The following is a 17,699-nucleotide window of genomic DNA, read 5'->3' on the forward strand; positions in this document are numbered from 1 at the left end:
ACAGACATTTTTGCATTAGAAAGCATGTCTATGCCAAAGAGCACATATCTTTACAGGTCCTTTAAGAAAGTAGCACAATCGCTCGGTGTGAGGGGTACCAGAGCATGCAATACAGCAACCATCATCTGAGCTAGTTTTGACTTCTGAAAGAGTGAGGTTCAGAAACTAGTTACATCCTTTGCAAGGGAGGTCCACAAACAAAACTGGTACGAAGCATGTTATGTTATTGGGTCACAGAGCGCAGCTTCGGCCATTTTAATGGGCTCTTGGCCATTAGGGATCTTAAGAAATGGGGTGGGGTGTTAAACGTATAGCCAGCTAATGGTTGCTGGAGGGTTGAGTTATACAGATCGAAAAGGGAGGCTGTGTAAATAGGTGTTTTGGGGGTGCACTGTGTTAAAACCCGGCCTGAGCACATTTGATATCAAGTGAGAGTTTGTTTGGAGACCCATTTGGTTCCATACAGGCATGTCATATGCTCTGATGTTGTAGTTAGTGTTTGGCCAATAGTTGATCAGTATTATGATTTGTTAGATAAGAATTGATGTAGTAACCCTGTGGGAGACTACACAACATACGTCCTCTTGGTATTAGGTAACCCACCTTTTGGTATAGGCCTATACTACACAAGTTGGTATTGTGACTCAGCAGCCAGGCTTATCTCAAGATGGGTAAATGTGAGCTGTAGAGCTGTAGCAATGAAATCCACAAATACAAGTAGCCAAGTTACACTTAAAATCAAGGTTGTCATCAATATATATTTAGTTAACAGTCGTTTTTAAATAAGCATTAAGAACCAGATGAAAACAAAAACCCAAGACAGAACCTAGAACTCTTTGATGGTGCTGACACCCCAAACCCTTCACCTCAAAAAGAGATCGAACAGGAAGAAAACCCCAACTCCGATCAGAAGACGACCTCAACTAGAAAGTCCATACCAAACAACACCTCCAAACTCCACTGCAATCTTATAAACACAAGATCCATGTCAAAACACTCAACTGAAATCTTCGATCTACTCGATGACAACGGCATTGACATCCTGTTCATCACAGAAACATGGCTGGACGACAACTACAAAATGACACTCCAAAGCTGCCTTCCCACAGACTTCAAATGCCTTCAAATAAATAGGAAAAACAAAAAAGGGGGAGGCATCGCAATAGCATTCAACCACAGAAAATAAAAACAGATGACCCGCTTAACATCGTCAACTACGGAAACCATGGTAATACACCCAACAGCAAGCCCAAAAACCAACGTCACTTTCATCCTGGTGTACAGACCACCGACATGATGCAACCTTCGTCGATAACTTCATAGAAGCCATCACCAACATAGCCATCAACCATGAACACCTAATCATCCTAGGGGACTTCAACATCTGGTTTGAAGACAGTCACGCCAACTCTCAAAACACACTAATTGAACAACTCACGACCATGAAACTACGACAACTAGTCAAAGGGGCAACACACTCGGCAGGACACACCCTCGATGCAATTTTCACCAAGGAAGAACTCATCACCACGGCACCGCCAATACAAATACTGTGGAGCGACCATCTCATCATCCCATTCGTGATCACTATGCCTACTCAAGTCTGCATCCAACCTCCAAAACTCACAACCACCACCAAAAGAAACTGGAAACAAGTCAAAGAAAGCAACCTATTCCAACAACTAGAGCTAACCAAACCTTCAAATACAGAACTAGAGCAAGCTGACCTAGATGGGAAAGCGGAGCTACTACACAAATGGATTGCAGACACAATTGACAAGATCGCCCCATAAAAAACATTCACCCCATCAAAAAAAAGAGCAACGGCAAAATGGTTCAGCCCACTATTAAGCACCATGAAAAAGGAAAACAAAAAGATGGAACTGGAACGGAGGAAAGAATACAACCCAGGCAAAAAAAACACTGTTCTAGAGACAAATCCGCACATACAAGAAGGAAATTCAAAAGGCGAAGAGAAGGCATTATGTTGACAGAATCACCAATGCCACCAACACCCAAAAAGAAATGTTTAACATAATTAAAGAGATGAGAAACCCACCAGGCTGTGACAACACCACAGCCCCCTCAGAGAAACTATGCGAAGACCTAGCAGACCACTTAAAAAAAAAAAAAAAAATCAATGACATCCGACAAACCATACAAAACCTACCAACCTACCACAACATACTACAAAGCGAACCTATCGCAGAACCTCAGCAGAAACTCAAAACCTTTCCAGAAATATCAGCAGAGGCATTCGCAATGCTGGTAAAACACAGCAAGAAAGCTGGATCACCCATGGATCCCTGTCCCCGGACATCTACAAATCAATCCTCGCACAAGGAACCCCAGCAGAATACTACAGAAACCTTCTGAACCTATCACTAACAGGAACTGTACCGAGGACCTTCAAATCAGCATTTATTAAACCACTTCTAAAAAACACAAGTGAGACGTAGAAGACCTCTCCAACTACAGGATGATCTCGAACATTCCCGACCCGGCAAAACTCCAGGAAACCTACGTATATAAACTAACCCAAGAACACGTAAAAAAACACCACCTGCTAGACCAAGCTCAAGCCGTTTTCAGACCTGCAAGAGGAACGGAAACAGCACGATTATCCATCTGGGACGACCTAAAAACTAACGCAGACTCAAACACAACCTCAGCCCTTATCCTACTCGACCTCTCAGCAGCCTTCGACACAGTCATGACACCCTAACCAAAAGATTAGAAGACATAGGTATAACAGACACAGCACTTCTCTGGACTAAATCATTCCTAGCAGATAGAACAGAAACCGTATGGATTAAACCCTTCAAATCGACTCCAAGAGCTAACGACTGTGGAGTGCCACAAGGATCCTCACTATCACCACTGTACTCCAACATCTATCAGACTCCGGTTATCAGAATCTTCAAAATGTACATTACATGCTACAACTACCCAGATGACACTCAAATCATCTACAAAATCAAAGACACCCAAGCCGACCATTCAACCCTAATAGAGTGTCGAAAAGAAATCTTCAACTGGATGACTGCCAACAACCTAAAAATCAACCCAGGAAAGACAAATCATGATCATATCCAAACACAAACAGAACGAAATCGCCATCCCCTGGCCAAAGGAATTGGGAACCGCACCATCACCATCTAAGGTAGTAAAAAATCTGGGAGTCATGATGGACAACACCATAACCTTAGAACCACAAATAAATGCAACAGTCAAGAAATGCTTTTTCCACCTCCGAACGGCAAGAAGAATCCTACCTTTCCTCTCCTTCACGCACAAAACACTCACTATTGTTGCCCTCATCATGTCAAGAATCGATTATGCAAACAGCCTCTACCTCGGAATACCAGAATACCTCCTGAAGAAACTACAGCGGATCCAAAATGCAGCAGCCAGACTACTCCTTAAACTATCAAGAAGAGAACACATCACTCCTGCCCTAAAAATACAACACTGGCTACCAGTAAAACTTTGCATTACCTTCAAAACAATGTGCATAACGCACAGGGCAATCAGCAGACAAGGAGCAGAATTCTTACAAAAGAAAATCTACAAGCCAACAAGACCCCGACCCCTCAGGTCAAGCAACGACATCCGCCTGGAACCAAAACCATACCTCAAGGAAAAACTTGGAGGCACCTCATTCTACCACTTAGCCGCAAAAACCTGGAACATCCCAAAAAAAATAAACACCAAAGATCACCTAAAATTTAGGAAATTACTAAAAACCTGGCTCTTCAGCACCACAGACTCAAAGTGAAAACCAAAAGAGAAAGGAATAGGGATGACTTAACAAAAGTGGACACGGACATCTCCCAGACCCGACAGGGTAGCTCCCATGGCACATGGACGAGTGATGCCGAGCATAGAGTGGAACTCAGGTGAGACACATGGAGACGGACTCAACAACCCCACCTAAACCCCGCACTTGCCCCTTAGTTCCCACCAGGTACCACAGTGTTGTGAGATTGTCGGGATATTATCAAACATCACAACTACTGAGCCATGTACATTGACAGGTGAACTGGCCATATGACTTGGAAGGGAAGGCAGGTAGGTAGGGCTACGAGGTAGACAAGGAGGAGGGGGGCAGATTTGAAAGGGACCTTCAAGGCCAGATGGTCCCAGATCAGGACAGAGGCGCAGTAGTGCTCCCGAAACCCATCTAAGAACACTACAGAAGTCGAAATCCACCGCCTCAAGTGAGGATAGAAATGCTAACTAATCAATTTGCACTAACAATTTCCGGCCTCCGCATACATCTCTCAAACTCCAAACCAAACAACCACAAACCTACAGCACAACAAACCGCACAAACTTCCCCCTTTCAAATCGCACATTGCACTACCGGCCCCTTTGGCAACCTTAAAGTGATGCTATGAACCTCTTGTGATATTCCAATACATGTACGACTAATGTAGTAATACACCCCATGATTGCTCATTGCCTTACTAGCCCCATGGTGACCTTAACATGATGCCTGAATCCACTGTCATTCCGATATGTAATGGTGTCATTTCGATTTCTATGTGATTTCATGCTGCATATATTAAATTATATGATTTATGGGATTTACTAGCCCTACTTGACCATAACGTGATGCTTGAATCCACTGTCACTCTAATATGCAATGGTGTCATTTCGATTCTTATGTGATTCTCATGCTGCAACTATACCTTATGCTGGAGTACCACACCCCCAGCCTTCCTGTCCTAGCACTGTGCTCTATGAACTTGCAGCGACTCTAATTCGGATGTGACCATTGAACCTTGCTATGATTGTTTTTAGCTAAGCAAACCACCCAAGGCTGAAACAGCATACACCTGCTACACGGCCCTATTAGCATATTCCATGATCCATACCACTGGGTGAACCCCTTGGTTACAACTAGCCACCCTCAATCTACACTGCAACACCTTAGCCAGACAACCTTAAGCAAAGTAAGGGAAGTAACCTGAACCCATAACTACTCTAACTACCATGTGTAGAAACCTGACCTCCCTGACCCTCCTAACTACACTTACAATCCTGGCCTTTGCTACCTATAGCACTAGCCCCCCCCCCCCAACAGACAGAAACCCGATACTTAGGGCAAGACTACCTTGCATATATGAACCAAAAAAGAAACAGTGCAAATAATACTGCTAGACTCCCAATTACACAGACTCACTTGGATAAGCAAACTCAAGCCACAAAACTCTCAACTCTGACCCTGAGGCCCACTCACTCTCACAAAAAGAAACACCTGAGTCAAAATAAACACGACAAATCTGTAAGCAATCCCATTCCCAAGAATACTTTGTCATTAATTGGATCCCTTATCAATGCCAGATCCATGGTAGCCCATACAACCGAAATTGCTGACATGCTAAATAACGGTAGCATCGACCTCCTTGCCGTAACAGAAACCTGGCTCCACGAGGCAGCAGGACCCTCCCTGATGCTAGCCGTACCTGACAATTACCAGATCCACAGAGTAGATAGACCCAATGCAAAAGGCAGTGGCCTAGCCATCATCGCTAAAACCGCTCTGCCGATCAGGCTCACCACCTCACCTCCCTGTGCTTCTTGCGAAGTACTCTCAGCAAAACTGCCACTCTCCAATAACCGCACGCTAACCATCCATTTCATCTATAGGCCCCCAGGTCCCTTGGATACCTTCGAAGATGACTTTACCACCCTCATAGCTAACAATACCCAAAACCACTCGCAAACGCTGTTGCTGGGTGACTTTAACATTGGCTTTCATGAGCCAGATAACAAAAATGCCCTTTCTTTAACAGCCATCCTAAATGACCACGGGCTTACCCAAAAAGTCCTCACCTCCACACATGTTAAAGGTAGAACCCTTGACTGGGTATCTGGACTTAACTGCAACATAGTCATTACTGACATCATCCCTCAACCATTGACCGACCACTATCTAATAAACTTCACTGACACACTTGATCTCCTCAGCTCCAAAATTATCAAAATGATACCAGCACTCCCCACCAGAAGCAAAAAAGACATTACTACAGAAAAACTCATCCCCCTCCTCATGCCTACTATTAATGGCCTGGAGAACAATACTGACCCAGATACCCTAGTAGACACCTTCAACAAAGCTATGTCCCATACACTACATACTATTGCACCACCAAAACTATACAAAGCTAAGCAAGAAGCCCACCTTAATGCTTGGTTCACACCCCAACTTAAGGACCTCAGAAAGCAGAAAAGAAAACTCCAAACTATCTGGCGCAATTCGCCCACTGACAATAATAAAGCTAACTTAACCCAATTCTCCAAACATTACAAGACAGAAATTATCAATACAAAAAAAAAATGTATTCAATGACAGAATTACTAATGCTGAATCTACTACCAAGGAACTTTTCGCCATCCTCCGGGAAATGGAATCCCCCATTCAACCAACTGACACTGTCCCCAAGGACAAGATATGGTTTACTAACATATAGAACGCCCTATCGAATTAAAATATCCACCCTCCAACACAAAATAACTAATAAAAAGGATTCCCTCCCTTCTACTGATCAACAAGTACCCTTAGCAGCTGAACACAATACTATCCCGCCTTTTAGCTTCAAACCCATCTCTATTATCGACACTGAAAAGGTTATCCTCTCACTGAAGCCATCTAACTGTAAGGGCGACAGTTGCCCAGAACAAATAATAAAGGATGCAGCTAGAGATTTAGCCCTGTTTATCTCGAAGCTCATTAACTCCTCCTTCAAATCCAACAGTACCGACCAACCTAAAAGAATCCTGGGTCCTCCCCCTACTTAAAAAACAAACCCTTGATCCATCCATCCCAACCAATTATAGGCCTATCACCACCGCACCCTTCCTACTAAAAATCATCGAAAGAGTAGCCTATCTCCAAATTCAAGATTACTTAAAAGCTAACCATCTACTAGGCTCGCGCCAATCGGGTTTCCGCCCTCTCCATGGCACTGAAACAGCCTTGATAGATCTTAAAACTAAAATTGAGGAATTTAAGGATAGTGGGAAAATAGCGTTGCTACTCCTACTGGACTTGTCAGCAGCTTTTGACTTGGTGGATCACGCAGTCTTATGCAACCACCTCAAGCTCGCCGCCAATTTCACAGGGGAAGCTATAGCCTGGGTCCAATCCTTTCTAGCCAACCGGACCATGAGAGTCTTCTCCACCTCTACCTGCGCTGATCCCATCCAAATCACATGTGGGGTCCCACAGGGCTCCTGTGTCTCACCCACTATGTACAACATTTTCACCAAGCCATTGTTGGACAGACTAGGTGTCACCTACACAAATTATGTAGATGACACCCAGATCCTCATAGCCCTTTCAGGCAACTATGAAGCGGACCTGGCCTTGGTGAATAAAAAATACAAACTCATTCTGGCATGGATGGCCACGCATGGCCTCCGCCTGAACGACGATAAAACCGAAATCCTGCTCCTCGGATCAGACCATAACCTAACTAAACTCACCCCGGACTATGCTTCATTTAACATTGATAATACTATTAAGGTTATGGGAGAGGTTAAAACTCTAGGTTTTTACCTCGACTCAGCTCTCACCCTCAAAAAGCAAGTGAACGCCCTCGCCTCTACAACCACTTACACCTGTAAACTCATCCGTGCTGCCAGACCATTCTTGTCCAGTGCCATCTGCCTCACCTTGGCCAATGCTCTTATGTCTAGACTGGACTATTGTAACGCCCTATACTCAGGAGCCAACAAGTCGGTCATTGACAAACTCCAGAGACTACAAAACAACACCCTAAGAGCAGCTTTGAATATCCCACGCAGAGAGCATATCTCCAAATACCAGACTGAGGCCCATTGGCTAAAGATAAAGGACAGAATCCTCCTTAAAACTATTTCTCTCACATCTAAATGCCTAAACAATCTAGCACCCCCATACCTAGCTGAAAAAATCAACAGGAGACCCTCAAACCGACCGACAAGATCTGCCAACACCTTCTTACTCGAAGTCCCTAGATTTAAACTAACCACGGCAGGAGGATCTAGCTTCCCTGTTAGAGCTGCACAATCATGGAACACACTCCCACCTGACCTCAGACGCCCATTACCCTACATTAGATTTAGAAGTAACGCTCTCAAATGGCTGCACAACAACGATATGCAACTCCCCCTCATCTAGTTGATCATGATATGCATATGTTAAGACCGTCTTCTTCCAATGCTGCCCCATTATGACACTGTATGTACTGTTATCATTTGTATCATGTGTTGTAATTTTGTTCTGTAATAGCCTGTTTCAGGCACTGTAACTAACCTTTGAGTCTACCTGTACTGTTGCGCCTTGCTGCCCAAGGGCTTGGCGTGCATTATCAAATAAATGAACAAACGAACACTACATTGCAACAACAAAACAAAAACACACAGACTCGCACAACAGTACACGATGACTACCGGCCGCAAACACCCCAGGCCCAGACAATGGACCCACCAGGCTGAGGCCACCAATAGCACATCACTGCTCTCTTGCACTTTTCCAGCTTCCTCCCACTAACTCCCTTCCCTTCCTCTTTCAGAACCACCAAAGCGCCAGGGGACCACTCCGGTGGTGATAGTGCACGGTACAAATGTCCTTTAACATTAACATTCTTTTAAAAGGGCAATATATTTAACAATCAAATATAGTTTAAAATACTTTTTCAGAATCAACACAAAGCTAGTAGATACTCTTTAGAGATGCTTCTTACACTCTTCCTACACCCTGAGGTGACTTCACTAACTAGGACAGTAATGGCATTTATATATCACTAGTACACTTTGTAGATTCTGACGTTTGTAGAAAGGAAAAAGGTTAAACAGGTTCTCAGAGCATGTGAGCACTTAAACCTTCCAATGAAGACTAGATAAAAAACTTTCCCAGCAATAATAGTTAAAAACCAAGTTATCACCTATGACGGACAATAAGTATCAAAGTCAAATCGACAAGAAGAGTCTGCAGGCAGCCAGGACAGCCAAACTCTATTGGAGCACAGTCTATGGAGCTGAGCCACTTCTTAGATAGCAAGTTGTGCACAAACTTGGAGAGTCTGTTGAAGAGAATCAATGTAGGGTCACAAGGGTAGAGCTGTAATCAACTCTAGCAAAGTAGCTACTTCAAGTCTCAACTGAGAAGAGCAAAACTAAAGACACTGAGGTAAGTACCCCAAGTCAAAACAGTACCTTTGGTTAGAAGAAGAGTGGTCCAGCTAGATTGTTTGGTTGCAGTGATGCAGATCCTGGGTTCCTGGGCCTCAGTCGTGGGAACAAGAGGGAGGACGTCTGGGGGACTCCTGCGGCAGCAATTCAGAGTTTGGTGGCAGCTGCGGGTTCTTTTCACTTCGTTCTTTTTCTTTTCAGTGCAGAAGCACTTCGCGGTTTCAGCGCTCGGTAAACAGCACCACCATGGATCTTGGATACGATTGGGCTTCCTTCACTCCTTAAGTGGGACTCTAGCTCGGGTTGCGCTGCTTCTGGAGGGTCCTGGGGAGAATCCTGGAGCTTCTGGCCAGATCACAGACGCTGCACTAGACTAACGATTTCTCGACCCCTGGCACTCGGTTCCTGCAAAAGCAAAGAAGTACAGCCAGTCGGGGAAGATGGTCCAGTGGAGTTAGTCCACCTAACCCAAGGGAAGAAGTCGTCCCTTTCAGAGCTTTTCTTGTCGATCAGAATAAACGGCAGCAGGGCTTCACCTGGCAATTTAAAGGTCCAGGAGGATGCAGCAAGCTTTGTTCACAGTTTCTTCGTCGGGTTGTTCTTCCGAGTGGTCGACTGTCTCCAGTCCCAAAACCCTCATCTTTTAAGCAGGTTTCTCGCATTCATGCACAGCCTAGCTAGCTGTCACTCAAACGGGAAAGGACAGCCAATCAGGACTGGGTGCAATCAGGCATTCCTAAAGACAAAGGGGAGTTTCAGGAACCTTCCTCACTTCCTGCCCTTTTAGACCCACTGGAGCCAGAGGCAGGTTTCAGTACTGAAGCCCGCCAAAGGCAAAACAAACAAAGGGCTCAAACCTGGCTTGGTGCACAGAGTAAAACCCAAGAAATACCTCAACTGGAAAATTGCAAAAAAAGAAGACCGGGGCCATTTTGACAAAATGGTCACCCATGGGTGCTATACTGCAGCTGAGGAAAAATGTTACATGAGTAGGTAGGAAAAGGGGCAACCCACCAGCACTACACAAGATGGTGTTTGTGCGGGACCTACAAGGAGAAAAGGTAAATTAAGTCAATTTCACTTTACTATTTTTGGGAATAGTAGTACACACAAGAAAAAGTATTTAAACCTTATGAAAAATCAAAGGATTTCTCTGACACTGCAATGAAGGTGCTGTGCGTCACCATACAAAAAGTAGATGCCTATGGTGTTTGTCAGACTCCAAAGTCAAAGGAAACAATCAAAATCAGGTCAAAACATATGAGAGTGAGAAAAAGGGCTCACTCGCTACAGGGTTAAAATTAAAAAGTCCTAAGGTCCAGCAAATGAGCTGGGGGTCTCTAAGGTTGAAGGGAATTAGCACAGAAATGAGAATTCTCCCCAACATGGTAATGCATAGGAATTTGGTGTTCGATATGGTAGGAGGCTGAAAGGCTAGTTGGTAGTTACCGTTAGGTTTGGCCACAGGGGACTCCCAATGGGTGTGCTCCATATATCTGGTTGACAAGTACATAATAAAAGGTATTGAGCAGGTCAATTTCACAAAGACCAGCATTTGGCATCTTTATATTAAACAGCCATAAGCGTGGGCGGAGCAAGCTTAACGCCAGGTGTTGGGGTGAATTTGCATTTCTGTGCCAATTCCTTTTAACCTTGGAGACCCCGAGCTCTTTTGTTGGACTCGGGGCTTATTCATTTTAACTTGTGAGTGGGACTTTTTATTCTAACTGTTTTTTCTGACTATGATTTCGGTTTCTTACTGTTTAATGGAGTCTGGTAAACACCATAGGCATCTGCTTTTTGCATTGTGACGCACAGCACCTTTTGTGCAGTGCCACTGAGAAGTCCTTTGGAATTCTCTTAATGTTTAACTACATTTTCTTGGGTGAACTACTGCACCCAAGAAAAGTAAGATGACTCCTGTCTTACTTAGCCTTTCTTTTGTGGGTCCAGCACACACACACTCCCTATGTGGAGTGCTGGGGGTTACATAGTAACTATTTTATCCCACTTCTCATGTAACATTCTGGCTGGTAGCAGTGGCTTCTTTTTTACTACCTTGTTCCATGTATCAGCAGGCTGATTCCTCAGCTGCAGTACTGCAGCCAGGGAGGACTATTTTCTCAAAATGGCCCTGTCTTTTTTGCCATTTCTTGTCAGTTCCTTCTGGGCTTTTACTCTGTTTGAATCAGGTTTGAGTCCTTTGTGCATTTTCCCTTTGGCAGGCCTTAGCCCTGAAGCCCGCCCAGACACCAGTGTGCCTGGAAAGTAAGGAAGTGAGGGAGGGCACACGAAACTTCCCTATGTGTCTGAGTGAAACCAGTTCTGATTTGCCAGCTGACTGTCCTGCAGGGCAGCCACCCTGCTGGGTGATCGATAGCCTATGGCCGTGAAAGAATGGGAACCTGCAGAAAAGGAGGTTTTTGAGACTAGAGGTCAGGGCCGACCACTGGAAGACATGAACAGACACCAGCAGCACCCTCCTGGACCGCGAAGTGCTTGGTGAACCCTTGCAGCATTGCTGACCCCGTTTTCGTTTCGACTGGGTAGACCCGTACGGAACAACTTCCTCCCTTGTACTGGTGGGACCAACAAGCCTTAAGACGAGCTTCATTTTGGCGCAACCCCCGACTTGCTGTGACTTTCCAAGGCTGCAGAATCCCAATGCAGGGGGACCCCTGACCATCATCAAGTGCATTGTCTTCAGAAGTGCAAATCCAGCCAAAGCTTTGTGGGCATCCCAGAGGACCGAAGGAAATCTTCTGTCGCGAGCCCCCTCACCAGAGTCCAGGACTGAGGAATCAATAACTTCTAACCAGAGCAGTTTGTCCTTTGGCGCTGAGAAAAAGGCACCAAAACCACGAAAGGCTGCTCAATCGAGTAGAATCCATTGCTGCAGAGCCCCTGTCTCCCGTGCTGCCGCAGAAGCCCGCCAGACACCCTACCTTTCGTCACCACGACGAAGGACCAGGAAAAGCGTCTGCTACACTGAAACAGGAAGGCATTCAGCTGCAACGAATTCTTCAGTTCACAGGTACTGTGGGGCACATCTACCTTATGCCAATTGTGGTGCTACTGAGTTTTGGGCATACTATATTACCCTCTTTAGAGTTGACCTCAACTCATCTGCCCTGGCCTTGCAGCTTGTGCTTCCTCAAGGTGGCTCATCTTGAGCTTCTGTGATTGTCTATTTGAACTACTGACTGCTCTAAAACATTTTCTAAGAACAGAATATCATAACTTTAAACTAGCCCAATGACTTTGGATGTACTGGCTCCCTAAAGGCCCCCTTCTGAACCTATTGGCTTTGGCAGTGCTTGTTCGCTTACAGGTTGTATTGTTGAACACTATTATTGCTGGGATAAAAGACTGCCAACATCCCTCTGGGAGAAACTAACTGTTTTCTCCTTACAAAGTATGTTCTGATCTGACCATCTTTCCCTCCTTGAAACTCAATATTGCAATGGTGATCATGAATAAGTGTTATTACTGACCTCAAAAGACGTCACTCAATGTGCTGGAATATGTATAACATGAAAAGTTACTCACCTGCTTTATTGCCCTTGGTGAAATTGAATCCTAACTTTGTAATTTATATTAGTTGCTACTTTTTAAAGATGGTCTAAAACTGAGTGTATATAAATAAATATTTAAACAATAACTAAGTGTTTAATTGGATACCTGTATTTACTGATTTCATTGCACAGCTCTACAGCTCACATTATCCATTTTAAGATAAGCATGACTGACTGCTCAGTCACACCACCTTGTGTAGTACAGGCCTATATTAAAAGGTGGATTATCTAATACCAAGAGATAAGTCTTGTACAGTCCCACACCAATTGGACTCTACAAATTCTTACCCAACATAGTTTTATCAGTGCTATGCTTAATCCGCTCTCCTAGTGAGCCCCTCGGCACTTTTTTCTGGATTTCTGGACCTTTCTCTTGAACCTTCCCCCCCCCCCCTCATTCATTCTTAGATGGTGTTTGGGAGAATTCTAAGGAAATGTGCCAATTTCCTTCAACCTTGGAGACCCCCAGCTCTTTTTACTGGACTTTAGGACTTAATTTTTATCCTGGAGAGAGGGAGACCTTTTTCCCACCCTCTAATGTATTTTTCTTTGATTTCAACTCTTTGTTTGGAACAAGTTACTTACCTGCAACTGTTGTTCGCCAGCATGGGTCTGGCATGGATACACATGCTCATATATATTCCCAGTCAGACTGGGAATCCTCGGTAAAAGAGAAAAATGTTTCAGTTTTGTTTCTAAACACTGTCTTTCTCCTATAAACCAATCACTGAGGTCTGGGTCATACTGCTGCAGCCAGCCAATGACTTCCCTTTACCTAAGCCCCTCCTCTGGCAGCCACCTTCAGATTTGGTAGCACGTAAAGTTGCAGTAGGACCAAGAGAAGAGCCGCAGAGGGGCAGGCAGGAGGGTTTCCATGTGAATCCATGCCAAACCCAGGCTGGAGAACAACAGTTTCAGGTAAGTAACTTGTTCCTTCTCCAGCATGGAGTCTGGCATGGATTCACATGCTCATGAATAAAGAATACATAGCAGTACATACATGCACAACCACAGGCGGTGCAAGGCTCAACATAAGCATTTCTTACCTCCTCACCAGGCTCACCTTCAAGCGAACAGGTTGGGCAGCACTGCTTGGCCGACTCAGGTCTCCTCCCTGGAATCCTTGTCGATGCAGTCGAATTTCGTGAAGGTGTGCATCGATCTCCACGTAGCAGCCCTGAAAATGTCCAGCAGGGGCACACCATACAGGAACGCCGTTGTAGCAGCGATCACTCTGGTAGAATGGGCTCTCGGACGGCAGGCAGCGGTCGGATCGACAACCGGTGATTGAGTGATATAGCCAGAGAGCCAGATGGAAATGGAAGCCTTGGACAGGACCTGCCCATGGTTCACAGGACCAAAGTTCACAAAAAGCTGAGAAGTTTTCCGGAAACTCTTCATGCCGGCCACATAAAACTTCAGCACTCTAGCCACATCCAGTAAGTGCAAAGTCCTTTCAGCCGGCGACGAAGGCGTCGGAAAAAACACAGGTAACACCAAGGGCTTGTTGAGATGAAACTCCAATGGAACCTTGGACATGAAGGAGGGGTGCCTCCACAACACCACATTGTCTCGTTAAAAGTCAAGTAAAGCCGCTTGCATGACAGGGCCTGGATCTCACCTACTTGTCTTGCAGAGGTGATGGCCACAAGGAATGCTGTCTTCTACGACAGAAACTTAACCGGATCCGAATGCATAGATTCGAATGGAGCCGCCCCCCCACGAGTACCTACTTGCAGTCCGTGGAAGATCGTAGCCCCCAAACTCTAATGCTGCACGAGCCAGGCCTTCAGGTTCAGCGACCCAGGTTGTGGTGCAGAATTGCAAATCCTTCCCTGGCGAGCAGATCTGCGACCACTAGCAGCATAACTCAGACGGTGACACCAGGCAGGCTACCGTATCAAGCCTGGATCACAGGAAGAGCGCGCCCTGCGATGCAGTCAAGCAGGACTTTGCATAATTCACAGAGAACTCCAGTTCCATCAGCAGGTGTACCGTCTTTGCTGTGTGGTCAACGACGAAGTCCCTTGATCCGGCCCGGATGAGCCAGTCATCCAGGTAAGGGTACATGTGGATCCCTTGCAGTCGTAGATGGGCCGCCACCGGAGCCAGGCACATGGTGAAGACTCTGGGTGCTGAATTCAGCCCGAAAGGAAGAGCCTTGAGCTAGTAATACTTCGACGAAGCGCAGATACTTGCGGTGGTCTTTGTGTATGGGGACGTGGAAGTATGCGTCTTCTAGATCCAACAATGACAAAGTCTCCCTACTCCAGCTGGCCGTGCACATGCTGCAGCTTGACCATCCTGAACTTCTGGGACTTTATGTACTTGTGGAGTCGTCATAGATCGAGAACAGCCCTCCATCCCCCGGTCTTCTTTCTTGCGATAAAGTATCTTGAGTAAACTCCGGAGCCCAGAGTTTCTTTGGAACCAGCTCCATCGGCCCTTTCCTTAACATGGCCGGAACCTCCAGCAGTAGCTGAGGGATGTGTTGTTCCTGTTGGGCCACCGGTAGTATTCGAGGACACTCACTGAAACTCCAAGGTGTGTCCACGGGCGAGAGTATCCAGCACCCATCTGTCGGTGGAGATTGTCTCCCACACGGTGACTAAGTTCACCAGCCGGCCTCCCACTGGGGTGCAGCGGTGGAAGCACAACATCTTGGCCATTTCAGTCCTGCTTGGCAGTCGGCCGCCTAGTGAGCCTTGACGACGACGGCTGTTAAGCAGAATTGCATGCAGTACCCTCTGGGACCACGACATACAATTAGGAATATAGGTGTAAGCAAAACCAACCTTTGCTATAAGTCTGTACTACACAGTTTTTGGTAGCGAGCTGAGCAGCCAGGCTTATCTCAAGAGGGAATGTGAGCAGTACAAGGATGTTACACAGAGGTCTTACAATCACAGTGGTTCCAGTAGACACTTACACTCAAGGTTTCTTGGTAAAACATTGATTAATTCATTACACAATCATTTAGAAAACATTCACTAGAAGGGGGGCAACTTAATATTATACACAAACACACTTAGATACAAAACCATTAAGTTTCTGATTAAATTAGGCTCCACTGATATAGGAGAAAAATGGCATTTCAGTTACTTTCAATGGGAGTAAAAAGGCACAAGTTAATAGATCAGATCACAAATACTTTCTTAGGTCGTGCAAATAGTTTCAGTTCACTAGAGGACTCGATTCAGTTCAATAGGCCTAGGCCAAAGTCAATGGGCTAGTGTCTTGGATAGGAAAGAGCAGTTCTTGTAAACAGTAAAGTCTTTGCCAAAGTTCTCAGAAGTAGTTTGTACGAAAAAGAATCATATGTTGGGTCACAAGCTGATTAGGCCTGCAAGTTGGGAAAGTACCACGAACTTTCACCACGAGAGGTAAGCTCTCTCAATCCGGTTTTCACAGTACCTTAATATGAATAAAAGATGTTGCTGAAGACGTGGGTTCCTGGCAGTTCCTGCAGATCTCAATGTTTGAGCCTCAGTCATGGGGACAAGAGGGAGGACGTCGGGGGACTCCTGCACTGCACAGGGACTGGTGAAACAAGCTGGCAAATGGAAGCTCTTCGGTTCGAGTAGCTGTAGTCAAGCACACAAGCTGGTGACCTTTCCCCTAGCTAAACCTAACCAGCTCCGAGAATGATATCCAGGTGGCTTAGGAGTTGATTGCTCTCACCAACTCAAAGGAAGAAGTCGTCCTTGAAGGGGCTTCTCTGTTGAGATGAACTTGGCGATTCGGACCAGCAGCAGGGCTTCACCAGGCAAACCAACGGTCCAGGAGTTGCAGCAGCCATCCTCTTCCAGTTCATCTTCGGTTCTTTCGTTCGAGTGGTCGACTCTGCTTTCCAGTCCAAGAGACTCGCCTTTTAAAGAGTTTTCTCCCTTTCATTCCAGCCTAGCTGTCACTCACCCAGCAGGGTGGCTGTCCTTGCCGTACAGTCAGCCAGCCAATCACGCCAGAGTGCATTTGGGGCTCCTAGGAGACTAAGCACATTCCGTTTCCGGCACCTCCCTCTCTTCCTGCCCACCCCAGACACTCGGGCGCCAGAGGTGGTCTTCAGTCCTGCGGCCCGCCAAAGGCGTAGGAACAAAGGGGCCAAACCTCCTAGGATTAGTCTCCTAGCATTTGACTGCTACATGCGCATCTAGACACAGGGGATACTATGTATATTTAACCCCTCCAGCACTCTATTGTAAGATAGTGTGTGCTGGGTCTAGGAATTTGGAAAGACTAGTAAAGTCAATTTCACGTTACATTCTCTGGGGAACAGTAGTTCATCCCAGAGAAGGTATTTAAACCTATTGGAAGTCTAAAAGACATCCCTGTGTCACTGCACTGAAGGTGCTGTGTAACACACATGAAAAGATGATGCCTATAGAGTTATCTAAAACTCCATAATCAAAGAACACAAGAGTAAAACACACACACACCGTATGATGTGTTGTATCTATGATTGTTACCTCCATCACCCTGAAACATCTGTACTCAAGCTTTGCATATCCTGTAACTGTTGCATCCTGATACCCCAGGGTCTGGAGCGCATTACAAATGATTAAACAAACAAACATCAAAATACATGAGAGTGGGAAAAAAGGCTCCCACTCTTTCCAGGCAAAAAAATCAAGTCCTCAAAATCCAGCAAAGTTGCTGTGGGTCTCTAAGGTGAAGGGAACTAGCACATTTATGAGAATTCTCCCTAACAAAAGCAGTCACCTCTGAAGGCCTTGGAACAACCCCGGTTTGCTTCCTGGGTCGCGGAGAGGGAGGGTTGGTGGTAAGAGGATGAGCCCGTGCCGAAACCCTTCGAAGACATGCTAGACTTTCCTCCTGAGGAACGAAAGGACGGCCTGGCCGTCTCCGTGTCGGCCTGGAACGCCTGGAGGGATTCACCAACAGTCTTCCCGAACAGGTTGTCTGCGTCGAACGGAATGTCCA

General features: G+C 45.7%; 1 protein-coding gene across 3 annotated transcripts in view; it reads right to left on the bottom strand.

Moving 5' to 3' along the window:
• The window catches only part of FIP1L1 (factor interacting with PAPOLA and CPSF1), a 708,522-nt gene that overhangs the window by 128,558 nt on the left and 562,265 nt on the right, over window positions 1–17,699 (bottom strand). The gene's annotated exons all lie outside the window — the stretch shown is intronic.

The sequence above is a fragment of the Ambystoma mexicanum genome, chromosome 6q (genome assembly GCF_040938575.1).
Source record: "Ambystoma mexicanum isolate Mex_15411 chromosome 6q, UKY_AmexF1_1, whole genome shotgun sequence".
NCBI lineage: Eukaryota > Metazoa > Chordata > Amphibia > Caudata > Ambystomatidae > Ambystoma > Ambystoma mexicanum.